This window comes from Alligator mississippiensis, chromosome 5 (assembly GCF_030867095.1).
Source record: "Alligator mississippiensis isolate rAllMis1 chromosome 5, rAllMis1, whole genome shotgun sequence".
In the NCBI taxonomy this organism is placed as follows: Eukaryota; Metazoa; Chordata; order Crocodylia; family Alligatoridae; genus Alligator; species Alligator mississippiensis.
In genome coordinates this window covers 43,772,933-43,794,506 of record NC_081828.1, presented here as the reverse complement: position 1 = coordinate 43,794,506, position 21,574 = coordinate 43,772,933, and the positions used below count along the sequence as shown (strand labels likewise).

The 21,574-nt window shown below is 48.8% G+C and overlaps 1 long non-coding RNA gene across 1 annotated transcript; it reads right to left on the bottom strand.

Moving 5' to 3' along the window:
* Positions 1 to 12,384: 12,384 nt before the first annotated feature.
* LOC132250800 (uncharacterized) lies at positions 12,385 to 21,554 on the bottom strand. Its single transcript, XR_009462415.1, has 5 exons — positions 19,189 to 21,554; positions 16,916 to 16,983; positions 15,897 to 15,995; positions 14,986 to 15,179; positions 12,385 to 13,791 (listed from the first exon to the last, which is right to left on the bottom strand). It is a non-coding gene; the product is annotated as an uncharacterized LOC132250800 (long non-coding RNA).
* Between the last annotated feature and the right edge of the window lie 20 nt (positions 21,555 to 21,574).

The window sequence follows — 21,574 nt, the reverse complement described above, 5'->3', positions numbered from 1 at the left end:
CGTAGACACTGACCCAGCTGTCTGGGGTACAAGGGGGCTTCAGTGTGGGGGCTGCCTGCTGGCTAGACCCACACTGAAGCTCCCCCGTGCCCCAGCCAGGCCCTCCTCAGCACACTGAGCCTGACCAGAGCAGCCCTGGGCTGGGAAGCTGACAACTCAGGTCCACTGCCAGCAGAGGCTGCTCCAACCTGGCTCAATGTGCTGCAATCTGGGCACACATGTAAACAGGGTGTCTATGAGCTTCCCAGAGCAATAAGCTCCCAAGCTTATTGCTGCTCATTAATGGCACATGTAGATGCCCCCTCTATAACCAAGCAAGCTCCAGTCACTGGTGAAGGTGGGATTAGAACCCAGTTCTCAGCAGCCCAGTCCCCCTGGCTCTAACAAGCCAACACTGTCCTCTGACCTCTGCACCTACCAAACGGAAACTATTAGTTCTATTAGTCCAAGAGGGAATCCGACCAGTAATACTTTTGTCTCCTGGGGAAAAAATATCATCCATATTGGTGAGTGGGTGGTTCACAGATAAGCCAAAGCAAGCCCTTTCTGCTGACTGGAACTGGAGACTCCCTCCTCCCACTAGGAGAATAATACGCAATTGTAGCTTACAAAGGTCTGGTAACGAATAAGCACAAAACATATTGGCCCAGTCACTGTCCTTTCAGCTGAGAATAGAGCTTGAGAACCCTGTCCCTTAGGCCAACCTTTGGCATAAAACCTTTCCCATGTTTGCACTTGAATTCAGAACCAATCCATGCTTCATCTGAAGTTGAAGAGCATACATCTCTTTCCCCTCTGCCAGTTAACCTCCCTTGCCCAAACAAAATAGCCACTATCAGAATTGCCACACAGAGAAAGCACTTTTCCTTAGCAGCCGCTGCTCAGCAAGCAACCATCTTCAAGGAGCTGGCCACAAGAATTCCAACCCCATCCCCATCCCAAAGAGAATTTTATCTTATTTTTGACAGTAGACAGTCATCCAGCACTTATCTAAATCATATTCCATCTACTATCCACCTGTCCAGCCCATAGATGTATTTGCATCCATCTGGAATTCTTCACCATCTTCTCTGAAATTTACTGGCCCCCAAAATTCATGATAGCACCAGCCTTTACAATCTTCTTGTCTAATTTCTCCTCCATTCATAAATTCCAGACCAAAAAAAAAAACAAACTATGTCAAAGAGGAATTAAGGGTGAAAGAACATAGTAGTAATGCAAATGGTAAAACATGTTAAAAGCTAAACCGGATGAGTAAAAGTTGAGATTACACTTAGAAGAGATTTAGATGTTTTATGGTCTGGAAATGAAACAACTTTAACTTTGCTCCGTAGACCCACCATACACTTATGCTGAAGGCATTTTGTTGTGTATAGCCCCAAATATAGGGGCATTTCATATTCCCCCTCCCACCCTCATTGGAGTCACCACAAAGCAGATTTGAGGTTATTTCAATGTCTTAAACTTCAGTCTATCCTGGCAAGGACCTTGTTCATTAGATGTGAAGAGTTACCTCAAAAGTACAATGTCCCTGTAACTATCACGGCCACCACCTGGGTGAACCATCTGTCAAAAACTCCTCGCAAAGCCAAGCTGTTAGAGCAAGGGGCATGCACCATTTCCCTGGCCCACACCCACCACAAATTGGCATCCAGAAATATCTTTTGGAGAGGAATTTGTTAAGAAACAGCATCTCAGAAGCTGGCTAGCAGTCAAAACGTCTCAAAAGCTGCCTGGGTTCATATGAGCTGCAGGTGCCCAAAGATACAGTCAGCTCCCTAGCCTAATGAGCTCACTTAACTGGTCATGAGAGCAGTTTGTCACACAGGTGTGGCATTCATGGGGAAACCATGCATACATATATGTCTTATGCTCTAGGCAGGCTCCCACACTATGTGTTCAATGTGGTGCATAGGGCAGGGTAGAGGAGGTGGGCTGGATCACATGTGATGGCTGTTCATGGAATGGAGTGTGTCTCTATGTGTACTAAGCCCACTCTGGGAAGCTTGGGCCCTCAAACTGAACCCTAGCAAAATAAATCTGAAATCAAGGGTTATCACAAACCTATGGATCAATGACATGTCTGGAAATGCATTGGGTCCTACAGGCTTTTTTTCCCCCCTTTAGAGCTCCAGGTTGAAAGCCAAAGAGCAAGACTTACTAGTGCAAATCTCCCTGGTTGATTTTATGTCTTTGGTGAGGTGCCAGGGAGTGAAATCTAGCAAGCTAGAATTGCCAGCGTAATGAGCATTAGCGCTACTGTTGGGATGGCATTTAATCAGAATAACCCCTTGAGGCAAGGTAAACATGCCCATATTGCATTGCCTTGCCTGTTTTGTTAGGTAACACAGTTGCATCCTGCTGTTCTGCAGATCATTTCCTCCCCTCTGCCTCCTGGTCCTCCAGCAGACATCAGAGATAAGAAACTAAAACAGGGCAGGAGAAATGGGCTAATGGCAGAAGCTATTAAATGCTCACTAGAGAGCATCCTGGAGTCAAGGCTTTCTACATGGAAGCCTAGCACGCAACAGAAAGAAACAAGAGCAGGAGCAGAAGGAAGTAAGTGTGGGTTGATCATCAAGATGGAAGTCTTTGAGATTGGGTGGTGAGTTAAAAAAAAAAAATCAAAGCAAAATAAGCTATGCATATTCAACTATATGCAAATCAGGCCACTGGGTTATTTGTATGAGGTCTATAGATTTCTGGAGCTTCTATTTTCATGTGCACCAGATTTGACCCAACAAGTTCTCTCTCTCTTTCACTCCTCAGGTACAGCAAGGAGTCAAGTCATATCCCATTGAGGCTGAGACACAGCTCACACATCCCCCAAGCTGCTGCTTGTACTCCTAAATATGCTGGCTAGTGCTTTTAGTCTGTGCTCAGCCCCATCTGTGGCTCTAGTTTCATCAGCTATGCTGTCATAAGTGATTCATCAGAACCAGGAGATGGCCCAGGAGACATTTTGTAGAGATGGAGCCTTTCAACCCTCTCGCTGCTGCCCCAGGCTCTTAGTACTGCTTGTGTACATCTCCAGAGTCTTCCCAGCTCAGGTGACTAAAAGCCTTCAGACCTGGCTTACAAAGGGCTCATACCACTGTCATTTGAGAAGCTTAGAGAACAGACCCAAATCCAGGGAGATGTTGACTATCCAAATGGCAGAGGACATGGTCCAGATCCCACAGGAAAGTTAGCCTTGACACTGGGAGAAAGAAGGCAGTCCCCAGTTGAAGGTGGTAGGCCTGAAATCTGAGGGGGCTGCCTCAGTAGATGTCAGCACACCTCACTGGGGAACTGTCCCAGAACTGAGAGATCAACTGCCTGGCAGGGAAGACTGACCTTGCTGTAGCCCACCAAGGCACTGCTCACCCTGTTTCAGTTTCTCTCTGGATTTTCAGGGGTCAGCAGACAACTCCAGCAGGATCTAGCACTGTGGTGACATATCCCTCTAGCTAAGTCATGCCAAAGTTCTGCCCCTTTGAGGGAGGTGCAAGATCCAACACAAGATGCAATGAAAACTAAAGGAGTGTCATCCATCCTGACTGGACCCAGCTCCTGAGGTGACAGCTCTCTAGTCTCACTGCTCCAAATGTGCCTTCCCTGTCAGGAGACTCAATAGGGAGCCATCTTTTCCTCTCAGCATCCCCTAGCCAACCCTCAGGGCCAGGAACTGAAAAAGTCCTTAAAGAACAAGCCTGTACAAGACCTCAAACAGCTTCTCTTCCCTAGCTGGGCTTGCCAACCTTCCCTGCTGGGTCTAATCACCAAAAAGGGCCATTCAATCCCTAGCTGATGAGAATCAGATGGTGTGAGAGTAACTCACTTGTACGAGGAGAGGCTTAAGTCCAACTCCCTGTAAGGGGCTAACCAGCATGTGGCACAGTTGTCAGTATGCCCTAGATTTCAGGGCAGATTCATGGGCACTGGAGGAGGAGGTGCCAACTAACAGTGTGACTCATTTTGGGGGGCCACAGCCCTAGTAGGGAGAAGCTGGCCTGGATCTCCAAGAGGAAATCGCCATGGTCCAGGTTGTGAAGGGAAGGTGGAAGAGATATTCAAGGTGATGACCTGTGTCCTTCAGGAGCATCAGCATCTGCCCAGCTGCAGAGGGAAAGAGTTAGTGTCAAGTTCTGAGACAGAATCAGGACCTCCCAGCCCCCCAAGGAAGGACATATCTGGTCGGTGCCAGATATGGGGTCCAACCAGTAGCCCTGTGCCCCAGCCCTCTTCTGTGGATGCCTGAGAAAGGGGGTTGGGAAGCAGTAATAGCTTCCCTGACATCCCTACCCCAAATGAGAAGACAGATTCTCCATGAACCAAAGGCAGGCCGAGTTTAATCTATTGTCTCCAGAGCATTTGAAGACCATAGTGATGGTATCATGTTCAAAACTGGGAATGGCAACAGAGACACAGGGACCAGCAAGACTCTAGTTTAGGGCTGACTCCTCCAACTTTCCCAAGCAAGACTCAGTCAGATATACAAGGGTCAGGAAGAACTCTCACCAAGCTCTGGTATCTGCTCAGTGTTGCTAGGAATAGGAGTTTGTTTTCCTATTGTAACCTCACTCTGCCTCTGCACCTCAGCATACTAAAGCATAGGGGTGGCCAACCTGCAGCATGCATACCACAAATAGAACAGGCAGCCTCCGTGTGTGGCATGTGACAGATCTGAGAGGGACCAGGCAGGACAATGGCAAAGGGCAGGAAGCTGAAAGCAGAGCAAAAGATTGGATAAAGGAAGGGGACTGGAGTAAATAGATTCGGGGCTCCTGAGGCAGCTCTCAGAGACCATAAAAGCTAAAGAGGCGGTAGTCATGGGGGACCTAAACTACCCAGACATCTGCTGGGAGACGCAGAGGGCAAAGTCCCACCGTTCACGCAGGTTTCTAACCTGTGTACAGGACCTCCACCTGACACAGGAGGCACACGGTCCCACTAGGGGGAATGCCATACTGGATCTGGTATTGGCAATAGGGGATGACATGGTAGGGGATCTACAGATCGGTAGCCATCTGGGGGCCAGTGATCACCTAATAATAGAATTCTTCATAAGACGTCGAGTGGGTAAGGTAACTAGTAGGGTGAAAGTGCTAGACTTTAGGAAAGCTGATTTCAATGAACTCAGGCAATTAGTCAAAGACGCACTGCAGAGTAGCAGTTTTGAAGTGACGGGAGCCCAAGAAGGGTGGCTGTGCCTTAAGGAAATGATCCTTCGGGCACAAAGCAAGATGATCCCGATGCGAGGAAAAAGAGGGAAAGGGGCCAGGAGGCTTCCTTGGCTGACCAGAGAAATCCAGGGCAGCCTACGGGCTAAAAGGGGAGCACATAAAAAGTGGAAACAGGGAGAGATCACCAAAGATGAATATACCTCCTCTGCTCGCGCTTGTAGGGAGGCAGTTAGATGGGCCAAAGCTACCATGGAGCTGAGGATGGCATCCCAAGTAAAGGACAACAAGAAATTGTTTTTTAGATATATAGGGAGTAAAAGGAAGGTCCAGGGAGGAATAGGACCCCTGCTAAATGGGCAGAAACAATTGGTGACAGACAGGGGGGACAAGGCTGAACTCCTCAACAAGTTCTTTTCCTCAGTGTTCCTAAGCGAGGGGCACGACAAGGCTCTCACTGGGGTTGTAGAGAGGCAGCAGCAGGGTGCCAGACTACCAGGCGTAGACCCTGAGATGGTGCAGAGTCACTTGGAAGAACTGGATGTCTTTAAGTCGGCAGGCCCGGATGAGCTCCATCCGAGGGTGCTGAAGGCACTGGCCGACATCATTGCAGAGCCACTGGCGGGAATATTCGAACGCTCGTGGCGCACGGGCCAAGTCCCGGAGGACTGGAAAAGGGCCAATGTGGTCCTCCATTTTTAAGAAGGGGAGGAAGGAGGACCTGGGCAACTATAGGCCAGTCAGTCTCACCTCCATCCTTGGCAAAATCTTTGAAAAAATTATCAAGGCTCACATTTGTGAGAGCCCGGCAGGGCAAATTATGCTGAGGGGAAACCAGCACGGGTTCGTAGCAGGCAGATCCTGCCTGACCAATCTAGTCTCCTTTTATGACCAGGTTATGAAACGCCTGGACACAGGAGTAGGGGTGGATGTCGTATACTTGAACTTCAGGAAGGCCTTCAATACGGTATCCCACCCCATACTGGTGAACAAGTTAAGAGGCTGTGACGCGGATGACTACACAGTCCGGTGGGTGGTGAATTGGCTAGAGGGTCGCACCCAGAGAGTCGTGGTGGATGGGTCAGTTTCGACCTGGAAGGGTGTGGGCAGTGGGGTCCCGCAGGGCTCGGTCCTTGGACCGATAGTCTTTAATGTCTTCATCAGCAACTTGGACGAGGGAGTGAAATGTACTCTGTCCAAGTTTGCAGATGACACAAAGCTATGGGGAGAAGTGGACATGCCGGAGGGCAGGGAACAGCTGCAAGCAGACCTGGACAGGTTGGACAAGTGGGCAGAAAACAACAGAATGCAGTTCAACAAGGAGAAATGCAAAGTGCTGCACCTAGGGAGGAAAAATGTCCAGCACACCTACAGCCCAGGGAATGACCTGCTGAGTGGCACGGAAGTGGAAAGGGATCTTGGAGTCCTAGTGGACTCCAAGATGAACATGAGTTGGCAGTGTGACGAAGCCATCAGAAAAGCCAATGGCACTTTATCATGCATCAGCAGATGCATGACGAATAGATCCAAAGAGGTGATACTTCCCCTCTATCGGGCGCTGGTCAGACTGCAGTTGGAGTACTGCATGCAATTCTGAGCACTGCACTTCAAGAGGGATGTGGATAACCTGGAGAGAGTCCAGAGAAGGGCGACTCGTATGGTTAAGGGCTTGCAGACCAAGCCCTACAAGGAGAGACTAGAGAACCTGGACCTTTTCAGCCTCCGCAAGAGAAGGTTGAGAGACGACCTTGTGGCTGCCTATAAGTTCATCACAGGGGCACAGAAGGGAATTGGTGAGGTTTTATTCACCAGGGCGCTCCCGGGGGTTACAAGAAATAATGGTCACAAGCTAGCAGAGAGCAGATTTAGACTGGACATTAGGAAGAACTTCTTCACAGTTAGAGTGGCCAACGTCTGGAACGGGCTCCCAAGGGAGGTGGTGCTCTCCCGTACCCTGGGGGTCTTCAAGAGGAGGTTAGATAAGCATCTAGCTGGGGTCATCTAGACCCAGCACTCTTTCCTGCCTATGCAGGGGGTCGGACTCAATGAACTATTGAGATCCCTTCCGACCCTAACATCTATGAATCTATGGAGTGGCACTCATAGAGGGTACAGGGCTAATTTGTAGCCTGCCAAAAATGTTGTGTCCCCACCTCCCCTGCATTTCAATAGTGTACAGGAAGCCATCAGCATTTAGAGCACACTCAGACCCCAGTCTGCCATGAGAAAAGACTTGCATTCCTTTGTGATATGGGATGTAAGGTTTGATTTGTTCTACAAGTTCAGACCTTCCTCACAGCTCCAAGACAGGTCTCAAAGCTCTCCTGAGACTTGAGCCCTCCTCCTTCATTGCCTATTTCCTATTCCACAGCTATCCACTTCCTCTTAGAGGTGACCTAAGGCTTATTCTTCCAGCCAGAAGGGGCACTACTAACATAGCAGGATGAGGCACTCAAGGCTCAAACCACAGCACAGCCCCCTGTTGTAACTCATGGCACTTTGCAGGAATCTTCGTGAGTTACAGCAATCCGTGGGACGCAATAGAAGTACACTGCTGAGTCCCGGGGATGGGGAATCCATCTGCTGGCTGCAAGCCTGTGGCCAGTTTCCCCTTGCAATGCTGCCCCCGCCAAGCTCTGGCACTGTTTTCAGAATGGGAGTGGAGGAAGGGAGTGGAGGGAGCTAGTTCTAGGGGTTACCCAGAAAGGAACCCCTAGAGGGTGGGGTCAGCAGATTGGAGCCCTCCCCCCACCATCTCAGGGGAGCTCCTATACACCTGCCCCACCCTCTACTACCAACTGAAAAAACCCAAACCAAACTCCCTCTTCTGCCCTTCCCCCTTCACATTCTAAAAACAGCACCGGGGCTGAAAGGCAGCACAGACAGAAGTTACTGAAGCCACTCCATTTTGGAGCAACTTCATCTGAACCCACATGCAATGAGAGTTCAGATTTTTGTGGGTTCAGGACCTTTTAAAGCACTCTGCACCTGTGCACTTGTTTGGTCACAGCTGTAGAGTGCTTTCAGAGGCCACATCAGGCAAAAACTGTCACTTCTGTCTGCCCCTTCAATGGGAGAGGGGATTCCCATCACTTATTCTGTTTGTACTGTGCCTAGAACAATGGGGTCATGGTCCACACCTCATAAGGATTTATTGTATGTATTGTGGTAGCACATCATTGTGTTCCATGTCCCAAAGCTTTGCCAGGCTGGATATTGAGGGAGAAGCATTCCTGTAGAGCCACTTGATTACTAAGGAAGGTTTTAACTGGGGAAAGGGGAAGAAATCTACACTCAAGAAAGAGCAATATATCTTGCTAAGCACAAGAGCGTTTCTAGGACTATGGCTCTCATAGCCCATAGTTGATGGTATACTTTGGTCTGGTATGTCAGGAGGTTGGCAGGTAGCTTTTTCTGGCCCAGGTGACATTATAAGCACAAAGTTCATGGCACAGTCAGCCTGTCTGCCTATACTGTCTCTCTGGTATGATTAGGGTTAATTTTCCAGATTCAGAAACAACCACCCTTAAGTCTCTATTAAACCACACACTGACTTCCATGGATACTGCATGGACAACAGGCCCTAAATGTGAACATCTGCAGTGGCTGAAAAACTCACTCAAGGCTGAAGAAAATTCCAGAGAATTCCTCCAGGAGGGGAAAAGATCTGGAATGATCCAGGGTAAGCAGATCAAGAGCTAACAAAGGCCAAGAACAGTGGCCTTGGCCACATGCATCATTTCTGGCATGTGGAAGGAACCCAGCTCCTGTGCTTTGCAAAACAATGACAACCTGATGACTTGCAGCCTTGATTGCTCTGGAAAGGAAGCAGGTCCACTGCCAGCTCTTATCTATTGGGCTGATATCATTCAAGGAAGATGTCTTCTGCACTAATGCACCCCTGCAGCTTATTGCAATAGAGGAAAAAGGCTGGCAGTTAGTCACCTCTGTCTGGCATTCTGCTGCTGAGAAGTTCCAGACTCTCTGAACTGCAAGGTAAGCTCAAGAGTCTGAAAAGCAACTCCCCCAGGGCAGGTAACTATCATACCCAGGTCACACTACAGTATGGGGCTGAGAGTCTTAAATTCATTTACAATAAATGTGAGGCAGGAGGAGAAAAATCAAGAACACACACATCAGCATAAGAAAAGAGTGATTTAAACGATTGTTGGAACAGATTAGCTGAATTTACATGGTGCAGGTAACACTGGCGGAGCTCATGGACTCAAATTAGCCCCTCTTTCCAAACTCAGTCCAGTAGGGAGCAGGTACCAAGCTCCCAGTCTGGCAAAAACTCTGACCTGAAAGGACTTCCTAAGCAGGCAAAACAACTTTATTGCCCCTTGGCTCCACCTAACTTTGGCCCCTTAGCTTCATCATCCCAGGCAGTTTCCTGCACAGACAGTTACAATTTTCACCTGATCTGGCCCCTGAAAGCACTGTACAGCTGTGACCAAACAAGTCCACAGCTCTTTAAAAGGGCCTGATCCCATGAATATATGAACCCTCATTGCATGAGGATTCAGATGAAGGTGCTCCCAAGTGAAGCACCCTCTGTAACTTGTGTTTGCATGCACTGGGACCTGTTTTCAGAATGAGAAAGGGGAAAAGGGAGCAGAGGGAGCTCATTCTGGGAGTTGCCCAGCTGGTGCTGGAGGGTGGGGGCGTGGATTGGTACCTCTACCCCACCTCAGGGGGGCTCCAATTCACCCTCCTGCCCTGCAGTGCTGGCTGGGCAACCCCCAGAACAAGCAAAGCACCATAACTTACAACAAGGAGCTGCTCTTCTCTCTCTGCCTTTGTGTGCACTCTCCCTTTTATCCAGTTGCCCCACTAGCCTTCTCTGGCCAGGTGGAAGGTCACAGGCACCAACTACATCCACTCACCAATATATTACTGAGGTCCTGATTCTGCTTGTTGCAACTCACCAAGAGACCACTCTGTCCACACGGGGCCCCCACATCATGACCAAATTCAAACCTAGATAACTGCATAATGCCCACTTTAAAAATTACCCTGTGGGACTTTTTCAATTTGGGCTTTTGTGTTCCAAGCCAAAGATAGCTGCATTTCACTGGTAAGTAAAGGGATTATAAAGTGATTTATCCTGCTAGATTTCTGGGCAGGGCTCCCCCTTGAAGGTGGTCAGTACTCTCAACTCCCAGGGGGAAAGACAGGGAGACCCCAACTTCCTGAAGCCTCAGTGACCTACCAGATTGAGAGGCACTGCAATAAACGCAGGATGGGTGGGAACTGAAACCTCTGCTCAGCTATGCTTGAAGTGCCCTGCTGTTTCATTGCAACCTGCTCTATTCCCAGCATGGCTCTTTAACAGCATTGGGTGGGAAATTGGAGGTAGCCTTTTCTTTCACAACAAAGCATCCCAGCCTTTGCTGTGCATAGGCACAAAGCAATGAAGCAGTGTTCCCTGACTCCAAGGATTTGTACTAGGTAGGGAGTGTGGATACATCTGTCAAACTACAGCTAGAATCAATATCTTTCCAAGCCCTGGGCATTTCCCATTTTAATCATGTTAGGGAAGGTGGAGCAGGGATTCATATTTCATTACAGCTCTTCATTTCAGCTTCATTGTGAACTACTTGGTATCATTTGGGATGAGATCACTTGCTTCTGATTTGCCCATTCTCCAAGTGGATGTCAGGACAGACTACTAGGCCTCACATCCTCTCACTGTGGTGCGGGGTGTTAACTGGATTATTACAAGACAGTAGTGCTCTATATGTCCTCCATTAGCAGACCCACCCAGTCCATATTTCATAGTTGGTAGGGTCGGAAGGGACCTGAGCAGGTCATCAAGTCCGACCCCCTGCCATGGGCAGGGAAGAATGCTGGGGTCAAACGATCCCGGCCAGGTGACTATCTAGCCTCTTTTATTACGGCTGTGTGAAACTTCAGTCCCTGATTCGATTCAGTGAAGATTCAGCCCGATTCGGTGGCCGAATCTCTAAATCCAAATCAAATCAGAGGACTCTTTAATCTCTCCAAATCAAATCAGAACCCTCCAAATTGATTTGGAGAGATTCAGAAAGATTCGGACATAGAGACAGTTTTAAATGCTTTTTCTACATACCTCTAGGTAGCAGGTGGCTCATGACTGCTGCAATGCTAGGCTGCATGGAGCATCCCACAGAAGCATGGGGGGCTCCCCAGCACGGTCAGGAGCAGACCCAGAAGTGGACCAGAAGCACTTCCAGTCCACTTCTGGGTCCATCGGGGAGCACGCTGGGGGGGCCCCCCTGCACCCCGCCAGCTTGGTGACTGGTGCCTCCTGGGTCAGGGGGGCACTCAGTTTCCCCCCATGGCCGATCGCCGAGCAGGGGGACATGGGGGGGCCCCCAGCACGCTCCCCAGTAGACCCGGAAGAGGACCCGAAGTACTTCCGGTCCACTTCCAGGTTTGCCGCCAAGCAAACGGAGGATCCCCCCGCACTCCTGTGGAACTCTCCATCCACCCCAGCATCGCAGCGTTCACAGGCTGCGCTGGTAACTGAAGGTATGTACAAAAAAATTTTAAAGCTGTGCCTGTGTCCGAATCACCGATTCCCCTAATCAGCATCGAATCTTCAGATTTAGATTCAGCCAAATTGAATCAGGGACAGTTATCCAAATCAATTAATTGAATCACTGTCCCTGATTCAGGCCAAATCTGAATCAAATAGGGCCCGGTTCACACACACACCTAATATTTATGCTACAGAGCCATACTTTCAATTTCTACCCACCTAGTACAGCTGGCCAAGGAATTAATTTTTATTCCTTAGAATATTTATTTCTGAAATTTTCAGCAAAGAGAAAAATCCCATACAAAATTCCATTCCCTCAAAAGGAAAATAAGATAATAATTTAAAAAAAACTTGTGAAAAATATTTCAACTAGCTTCACTATTTTTCTAGGTTCTCAAGTTAGTGTCTAACACCATTGTATTTGAGTGCCACTCATCACTTTTACTTCTTTGTGTGCATTTGATGTGATTACTGGCAAAAGGATAGTCAAAAGAAATGAGTTTAGCATTTAATTTTATATTAGTGATGTTAGCGTTCATTCTTGTTCCGCGCAGCCAAGAGTTCCACTGTTCCAAAGGAAGACTGCTCTAGAAGGAGCATATGATCTTGAAGGCAGAGGCAGTCTGAGGCAATGAGAGCTCCGACCCCCACATTCAAAGCTAGCTCTCTCCTCCCCATAATAAACCATAGGCACTCAGATGATCTAAGACCCATAAGATAGAGCCCCATCCTTTTGTTATAAGCCCATGCGCAGCACCTAGCACCAGGATACGCCAACCCCTTAGTGAGACATAGCTGCTATATTAATAATTGATAGACAACTAAAAGGCCAAGACTGAAACTGGTTCTTAGGCTTTGCAGACCCAGGCCTCTGCCATGTGGACTAATGTGAGATCATATTTGGAGGCCCTTAAAACTGGATGCCCTGGAAAGGTTTGAAGAGGGAGAGCTACTTGAGCAAAGAGCTCTTCAAGACCAAGTCCAGATCCTCAAAGATATTCTGACATCTAGGTACCTTTGAGGAGCCAAGCCTGAAACCTCTGCTTCCCCTCTCACTCTTTTCCAGTCAACAAATACTGTTCTAATGCACTGAAGCCAGGAACCAGAAGACAGAAATCCTGGGGTTTAGCCCAGTTTCTGCCACTGTTATTGCTGGGTGGCCTTGGGCAAGTTACCTATCACCTCCATGCCTCAGTTTCACCATTTATAAAAAGGGGAGGTGATGATAATAATATATCCTTATCACACCACAGCATTATGAGTCTTAATTCAGTAGTGAGACAAATGCTTTGAGAATCTGGGATGGAAAAATCTACAGAAGCCTATGAAGTCCTATCCATAACAGTAATACATACTACATGGGGCATCAGGTTCTAGCTTTCCCTGAGTTACATCTCACTAATGTCCAACTAAAATTCTGCCTCTGGCATCTTCATGTTTGCATCCTGATCTCAGTAGGTTCCTCACACACACACGCACATATATCAAGTTCAAAGTACCTGATCCTGACAGCGCACAGGGCTAGTATGGTTAAAACAACCAGTTTCTGTAGCCAATGGCACCCAAGGAAGCAATGTGGCTAGTGTCAGCTCCCCTGTTTGAATGATCAGGTGCCTTTTGCACCCAGGTCAACTTGTGGCAGACTTTGGCTTGAGACCAGGGCAGGACTTGAACTCACCCCTCCACTGCAATAGCAGCACACCTTTTCCACTGTTGCCACATCCCCTTCCCAAACAGAGGATCTTATTTTAAAGAAAGCTAGATATTTAGTACACTGGACTGGGTACACATCTATCCCCTTACCCATGTGCTCATAATTCACATTGAAATCTACCTCAGTCCCCTGCCCCACCTCATTCCCCAAAAGCATTTGTGTCTTGTTCAACAGTGAAGGTCAGGCTAATGAACACATGATAAATGCAGAGGCCAGGCCAGCTGGCAAGGCTGTTTAGGGGTGGGAGGTAGAAACAGGAAAGACTGCAGCCATTCAAGAAGTAATTAAAACCTGTCCTGAGGGATAGCAGCCTGCTAATGATGTTGGGATGCTGTGCCAGCTGGTTGGGCGGGCTCTGCTTCACTGGAGGTGATTTATCTCAATGCAGCCACCTACAGAAAGAGAAGAGAACATTAGGCAGGACAGCTTCAGGTGGGGCCCAATGCAGGGGAAAAAGAAGGTAGATTTTGCCTTGAAGCCCATGCAGGAAGTCACAGAAACAGACAGTGGGACAGGAAGGTCTCATTTGGCCAAGGACAGTACCTGCGGTTGAACTGGGCATCAGCTCTATGTGCGGATCTATGAAAATAAGGGCTTGGGGAATAGCTCTTCTCTGTACAAATACCACAATTCACAAACTTGGGGATGGGCAATGTGGGAGGCCTCCCTCTGCTGTAGTAGCATTAACTTCAGTGAACTGACTGACTCTCCCAGGCTGTAGGCTTTGCTGGCACCCTCTACAGCAGTGGTGTCATTTTTCATCTCTAGCGAGGGGCTGAGAGTTGCTGAGTGCAAACCTCTTCTCTCAAACTAGCTGAAGGCACTGAGCAATAAGAGCAAACTGTCTTGTAAAGTGACACTGAGCTACCTAGGGAATCCTAACCCAACTCTGATGTCTCCAAACGCAGAGCAACTGCTAGGAAATGCAATATGCTGGCCTCCAGTAGGCCTAGAACCTCCAACCCCTCACCCTGCCTGTGACTGTGTGCCTGTCTGGGTAGATGAGGGTGCTGCAACACACCAGCCACCATCACCTCACTGACACCAGATTTATGCCTGGATTGTAAGCTCATTGGGGCAGGAATCCTCTTTCTGGCATGTGCATATGCAGTACCCAGAGCAGTTGGGGACTCTGATCTGTGGCTAGGACCTCCAGATGCTGCTGCAGTACAAAGAAATAATTAGGATGGGAGGCCCTGATGAGTGACATAGGGTCAGAGTTAGTCAGTCTCACCAAGCCACAGTGATCATGTTCAACATTCGTCTTGCTTATTTATGAAGGAGCCCCGACTGCAAAGCGGTGGGTGGGGATTTTGCTCATCTTCCACAAAACCAGAGGCTATGTATTATTAATAAAACAAAGCAGAAACCTATTAATTTCCTCACTCTCTGTTTACTGTACAGTAAATCTGCTTCCTAAACAGGTTGGTCTCCAGAAGAGGCATTCGTTTAAGAGTGGCAGACAGCGCTGGGCAATGATGTATGCTAGCGGGTGGCATATATTATTTATTTAATGAATGTATTGCTTTCACGGGCCTGACTAGCATTATATTAAAACATAACTTATCTATTTAACAAGTTTGTACCTTCATCAAATATTCATTGCAGGGAGGAAATCTACTCTCCAGAGCAGGCAGGAAGCATGCCCAGCACCGCAGCGTCTGTTATGGTAATAGTTGCCCATGCTCTTGATATAGCTGCTATTAGACATAGAGGTTGTGGCATCTGTCCAGCCATTCCACACAGGTCCATAGGCAGTATGAGAGCTCTTCCCCCAAACCTGCTTGTGGAGAATGTTTGTGAATAACTACTGACTAGGGAACTGAGCCAGCCTTCAGGATTTAAACAGAAGCTCTCAACTGTTAGGCCATTTTTTTGGCTGTGTGAAGTAGAAAGCAGGGTAGATTTGCATCTTATAGACTAACCAAAATTGATAGATATCTACAGAAAGGGATGGATCCAGAGCAGGTGCAGTGGCACAACTGGACTCCCCCTTTTGGAAGCCAATGCACCATGAGAAGGGAAAGGCAGGTGGGATTTTCACCTGCTTCAGGGACTTTAGGGGGTGGTGCAGGTGGAGGAGGCCAGGAGCAAGGGGTGCAGCCACCTCTGCAGTGTGGGTTGCTGCTCCTGCCACCCCTCTTTGGAAAATCCTGGATCTGTCCCTGTCTACAAGCAAACTCTGCGTTGCCTGCTTTACACCACCATATTATATATATGGTCCAAGCTTTCCAAGCTTTCATGGGCTAGAGCTCATGACATCAGATACTGATGTAAAGCAGGCCAGACAGTTTGCCCATCCAGGTGTGCAGTATTTGGTCCATGGTTTTTGCAGCTTTGCTGGGGTTTTTTGTCTTTCACATACGTGCTCAGCTCCCTTCCCAACTAATCTCACCTAGTAGCAGAGGGACCTTGGCACCCAGCTTGTGACTGGGTGCTAAGGTCCCTCACCGTGGGGAAAAGTGTTTCTGGGCTCAATGCTTCCCTTACCAATTACCTGTTCAGCCAAGACAAATCACACTCTTCCAGCACCAGCTAGATGTCCTCTCAGGCCAAAACTCCCCCCTGAGCTGGGCTGTGAGAGCCAAATCCATTCCTGGAGTAAAGGAAAATGAGAGTTATGCAAGGATGAATTCGGTCCGTTGCTTCTAGTTCTTTCAGTTTAAGCCCCAGAAAGACTACTGCTACCCTGCAGTCTACCTAGAGTTGCTGGGGAGATGGATTGATATCCAAGGGAATGAAAATGCATTGGTGCTATCCCCATGCAATACAATGAGGAATCCAGTCCCCAAACAGGAAGCCTGGACACAGAGCCAGCCTTAGGGAAAATGGTGCCCTGGGCAAACTTGTATTTTGGTGCCTCCCCACAACATCCCCTTAAGTACCCTCCCCTGGTCCCCCATCTTCCCAAGTCACTAGAATTGCTGCCCTGCTACAGAGGAGCCCTGTCCAACAGGCTGGGGAGCTGGGCAAGGTGTCTACCTGTGGCAGGGACTGCCAGCTGCAGCCCTGTGGAGCCAAAGTGGAGGGAACAGAAGTCTGTGATAAGTGACCACCGAGTGCTGGCATGGGGGCTCTGGTGCCCTGCAGCCACTATGGAGCTCCTCCAGGGTCTGACGTGTAACCAGCCACATGTAGGCGAGGCGAGGCTGAAGCCTTCCATTGCTCCCCTCTTCAGACCACTATTGCCAGCTCCCTGCATGTGCCACCCTATCCAAACCTGCCACTCTCACTGCCCCCGCCCCACCAGCCTGCCTCCAGGTTCTGACAGCCTCCCTCTGTCTGGGGATTACAGGAGTCTTAGAGTTAGATCAAGTTACAACCTCACTCCCAGAAGCCCAACCTGTTCCTCTATAGGGAAGGGCATGGTATTTCAGTGCATGCCAACCCCCCCAGCAAATACCCCAGGAGCAGACATCAGCTCTTCTCTCACCTTAGCCCAGATTGCAGCCAAATCACTTCAATGTACTATGAAAAAGGTAACCAATCTGGGCATGGATTCTTGAACTTACTTACTGTTAGCCACATGCCGCAGTGCTTGAGTTCACTCCTCCTTCCTGAGACAGGCTCCCTTCCCTGGGTTCCTATCAGAAGATCAGAGCCAGGCTGGAATAATTAACATGTTTCATTTTTGCATCTCAGCAGGATGCCTGTACTTGCCTCTTTTTATCTTCTTGCTATTGAGTCCTCTGACAGCAGCACAGGAAACCTGGACCTCAGTTTATTCTCTGCTGGAGATGGGGAGGAAGGAAGCTACTCTATTAACACCTCCCATGCTTTCATCTGGTTAATCCAGCATAGCATCACATTCTACTTTAATATGCTATTCTGTTGCTCACTTGGTACGGTGCACCTCCTCTTCCCAACACTATCCATAATATAATAATGCAGAACGCTTGACCTTATGGTAAAGTTCTCCTTGGTCCCAAGTCTGGTGCTGCACTCAATTCCCAGCTCTGCCATAGGCTCCCTGCATCACTGGGGGCAAGTCAGTCATTCTGTCCCCCCTCTATAATGGGGATAATAATTAACCTCTTTCACAGAGGTACTGTGAGGGCCAATGCTACAGACATGGAAGACATCTCGGTGCCTCTGTATGCAAAAGATACTGTCTGACAAGGGACAGTAACAGCAGCCGAACACCAATCGAGTAACTCTGGCCCTAAGCTAGCAAGCAGACATAGGGCCAATCTAGGAATTTGAAAGGGGTGGGTGCAGGAGATGCCACTGGCACTGCAGGGTTGGCTGCACTCCCCACTTCCCCGCCCCCCTGGCAGGTAGGGCAGTAGCCATCCCCAGCCCAGTCCAGCTCTCCACATAGTCACTCTTTGCAACTGAAGCCCTCTGGCTGGTTGAGGAAATGCTGTGAAGTGGAAAGGAGCAGGGACCTGCCTGCTACCACGAAAGCTCCCAGCTGGATTAGGGCAGGAGCATTCCTGGGGCTTCCCCCATCCCCAGGTCCAATGGTGACAGCAGCAGGGGGTGGGTCCCTCCTTCCTGAATTGCTCTCTGCTTCACCTTGGGTGCCCCATAACAGCTCAGAGCTCCAGCTGTGGGAGACACAGGCAGCCGGGTACAGGGACCTGGAGCCACCAGCACAAGCTACACTGTGGGAGGTGGTGTGTGACTATGCCATTGCACCCACCCTCCCCCAGAGCCAATCTTGCAAGTAGAGGAGACAAAGTTCTTTTTTTAGATCCATGGGCTCTTCATGCCCATTTAAGGTCTGGCGAGATGCAGGTCATCCCTTTCTCCTCCTTCCCTGCCAGGGCGGTGCAAAGCAGGGGATGGTAGAAGGATAGGAGTCACTGTCACTGCTTGCTGGAGGAGAGATGGAACCGCTTGGGCTCTTTCTGCTCCCTCCTCCCCTTGGGTGCCAGTTGTCACAGAAGGCAAGGGGGAAGAACTCTGACTGCCCACAGCAGGTGGGCTTGTTCTGATGTCTCACCTCCTAGGTTAGAGCAGCCAGTCAGAGAGGGCCTCCCCCACTCAGCATTGCTGAAAATGTACAGCAGTCAGTGCCCCAGCTGGCCACTGAGGTATTTTATTCCCCAGCCTGCAATCCAGCACTGCTGTCAGGTTCCAACCAATGCCATGCCTATACCCAGGGACTGATGCTCATTGCAGAGTGACACCAGGTGCCTATGTGCTGCCTATCAGGGTGCTCATGACCTGGCAATATATACCACTAATGGGTTGGAACAACAGTACTATTAAACTCCTTCCCCTGGGAACAGCAGTCTCAGAGCTACCTGGCTCTCAGAGAAGGAACTGTCAATTCTCTTTAAAGATCCCTTGCTCAGTCATCCAGGGCCTTAACCATACCCCAATTCCAGCTTCTTGCCTCTTCCTGGGGGTTCAGGACTCTTTGTGACTCTCTCATCTCTGCTTTGCACTCTTTGATGCACCACTACTGCACAGGTGGCCAAAAGCCATAGTTAAAGCAGCCCTGACCCATTTCTACCATCACAGCCATGGCCTGCTCAGAGTCACCCGTACCAATTTCTGCTATGGAAACCAAGGTGCCTCAATCCACAGTCAGAGGCTGAGGGCCCCAAGTCAGGAAAGCACTGAAGTGCCAGTTTAGGTCCTATTAAAATCAATGAGACTTAAGCAAGAGCTTCCCTGTTTTGCTATATTGGAGTCCGAATGAATTCTGTGCATTCCAGGCAGCCATACACCTTGCCTGATGACAGTGTGTGTGGTGCACCCTTTATGACAGCTGACATGAATGTGGGGGGGCCAGGACCTAGCAGCTTGTTCCCATTACTGACTGGGGTTGGTCATACCCTGCTGTTGCTTTTGCAAGGCAGTTCCTCTTCTTGTCACTGTGCTCTCTGCCACTACCAGGTATTGATTGCTTTGTGACCATGGATCCTGTTGGGACACTGCTGTTGTTCTGCAATGGAGCCTCGCTGTCAGCGCCAGGCATCGATCCATCTCCCAGCACAAGGTCAGCGTTCACTTTTGTCTATTGCAAGGCAAACCTGCTCAACACTTCTGCAACTTGAGCCAGTCAATTTAACCTGCAGGAAGGCAAATGGGAACAGCATGGCAGCATGGACATGAATGTAGCATGGATATGAACAAACGGAAACAGCATGCATATGAATGTAGCCATCAGCTCTGACACATTCATTTCAAATACATGCAGTGACTCTTTGCTCCATCCTGCTAGGGATGGCAGGAAAGGGAGAAACTCCTCAACCTCACTGGTACCTGATTAACAAGCAAGAAGCTCAGCCTGTGTGTCAAACCAGCAGTATCCCTAGTAGGGGATTTATAAGAATAGCAATATGGATATCCCTAAGAGGCCTTCCCTTCCGCTCCTCTTCCTTCCGCTCACCTCCCCAGGGAGAATTTTCCATTCCCCCTACACAGAAAATTGGGCAGTGTCTCCAGCCCCACCACTGCTGCACAGCAAGTGCTAGTGCATTTGAACTAGGAAGGGAAGTAGCCTAAAAATGCAGAAGGAAATACCTAGATCCAAAGGAAGACAAATGACAGTGAAGAAAAAGTCACTCAGACTTTCCATGAATTTCTCCAGGGCAATAGCAAATGCCCCTGTGGACAAGTTCAAACCATGTCCCACACTGTTGACTCATGTCCATTCACTATGCTACCTGGTGGCCTTCAAGCTCTTCATTCTAGTGATGAGATTGCCTTAAGATGGCTGAAACAATATTTGTTTAGCATATGTGGCTTTGACATAAGTAGCACTGTTTATGACCTTCTCTACAAATAGGTGAAATGATGTCACTTACCTATATCATTCTTCTTCCCTGACAGTCTCCTTCCACAGGATGCCTGTATAGAAGTCCCAGACCTAACTAGATGGCCACATAGCTCTGTGAAACAGCACCAATAGCTGTTCTCTCAGGAATGAGCATGCCAAGCACCATCCTCAAGCTCCTCTGTACCTGAGGCTCTAAAGTTATAGCTCTAGAGGAGTCAAATAAAGAATGAGAACAGTCATTGGCTGGTGTTGCCACCAAAGAATGGGAAACTGTAGCCATGTCTAAATGATAGCCTTATTGTGCCTGGCATCAGTGCTCTCAAAATCATGGCACGCTGCTCAGAACTGCTTCTACATGGCACTGCAAATAAATGCATCTGAGCAACAAGGTCAGTTAGCCTGCCACCATGCTAGTTAGCCTGCCTGCAGTGTCACAAACGCAGATACACCTGCTTCTGCTCAAGCAGTGGCACATGCAGAGTAGTGTGATATGTTTGATGGCACCGCTGCCTGGCAAACCAAGTTTAGTGCCATAGACATGGAATCTGTCATCTACCCAGAGAAGGGGGTGCCCATCAAGACCTGCAACTCTGAGACTCTCCCAGTCATTTCTGGTGGCCACCACCTTAATTCCTTCTACCACAAGGGAGGCTGCCACTGAGAAGGACCATTCTATAACCACAGTGGCAAGGAGGTCTCAGGTTCTGGATGATGCCTCACTGACAACAGCTAGCTGCAGCGCAGATTGCTAGCATCTATCTAATTCTAAGCATAAACTGTTGGGTTGACTTCAGCAGGACTGTCATAAGCACATTTCAAGTTAAGCATTTTAAGGCTGTTGCTGAACTGAGACTTCCATTCACAAAATTCCTCACAAATGTTGCAGCCACACTGAGGGCTTCTCCTGTAGGAACCTCTTTTCCTTCTTGCATATCACAGGAAAATATGAAACAACTCAAATTAGTACAATCAGGTAAGAGGTGACAATAACCAGCACTCCACATTAGTCAGGCAAGAGGACCAAAGTCAGAACCCATATTTGAACCCATCCTCCCACCCACCAGCATCTTTGAACCCAGAGGTTTGAATAAAGCAGAATGGGGATCCAAAACGCACCCTGGGTTGGGATTAGGATTTGTGAGATGGAGCCTCAAAAGGAGAATGCTTTGCAACACGCCCCCCCTCCGCAGTTTGGATCAAAAAGAACTTTGGGGGCTGGCATAAAAATGGAGCCACTGGAGGCCTGGGGCAGGCAAAGCCAAAAGCCAACCAGTGAAACATGGCAAAGCCAAAGAAGCTTCTTCACTCTGCCCACGAACACTTGTTTCTCTGGCTCCACACAACTTGATTTTAAAGCTGCACATTTTCCTTCCAAAGGCAGCCTGAATTCTCCCAACGTCCGTTGCATGGCTTGTTCCCCGAGACACCTGCACAAACAA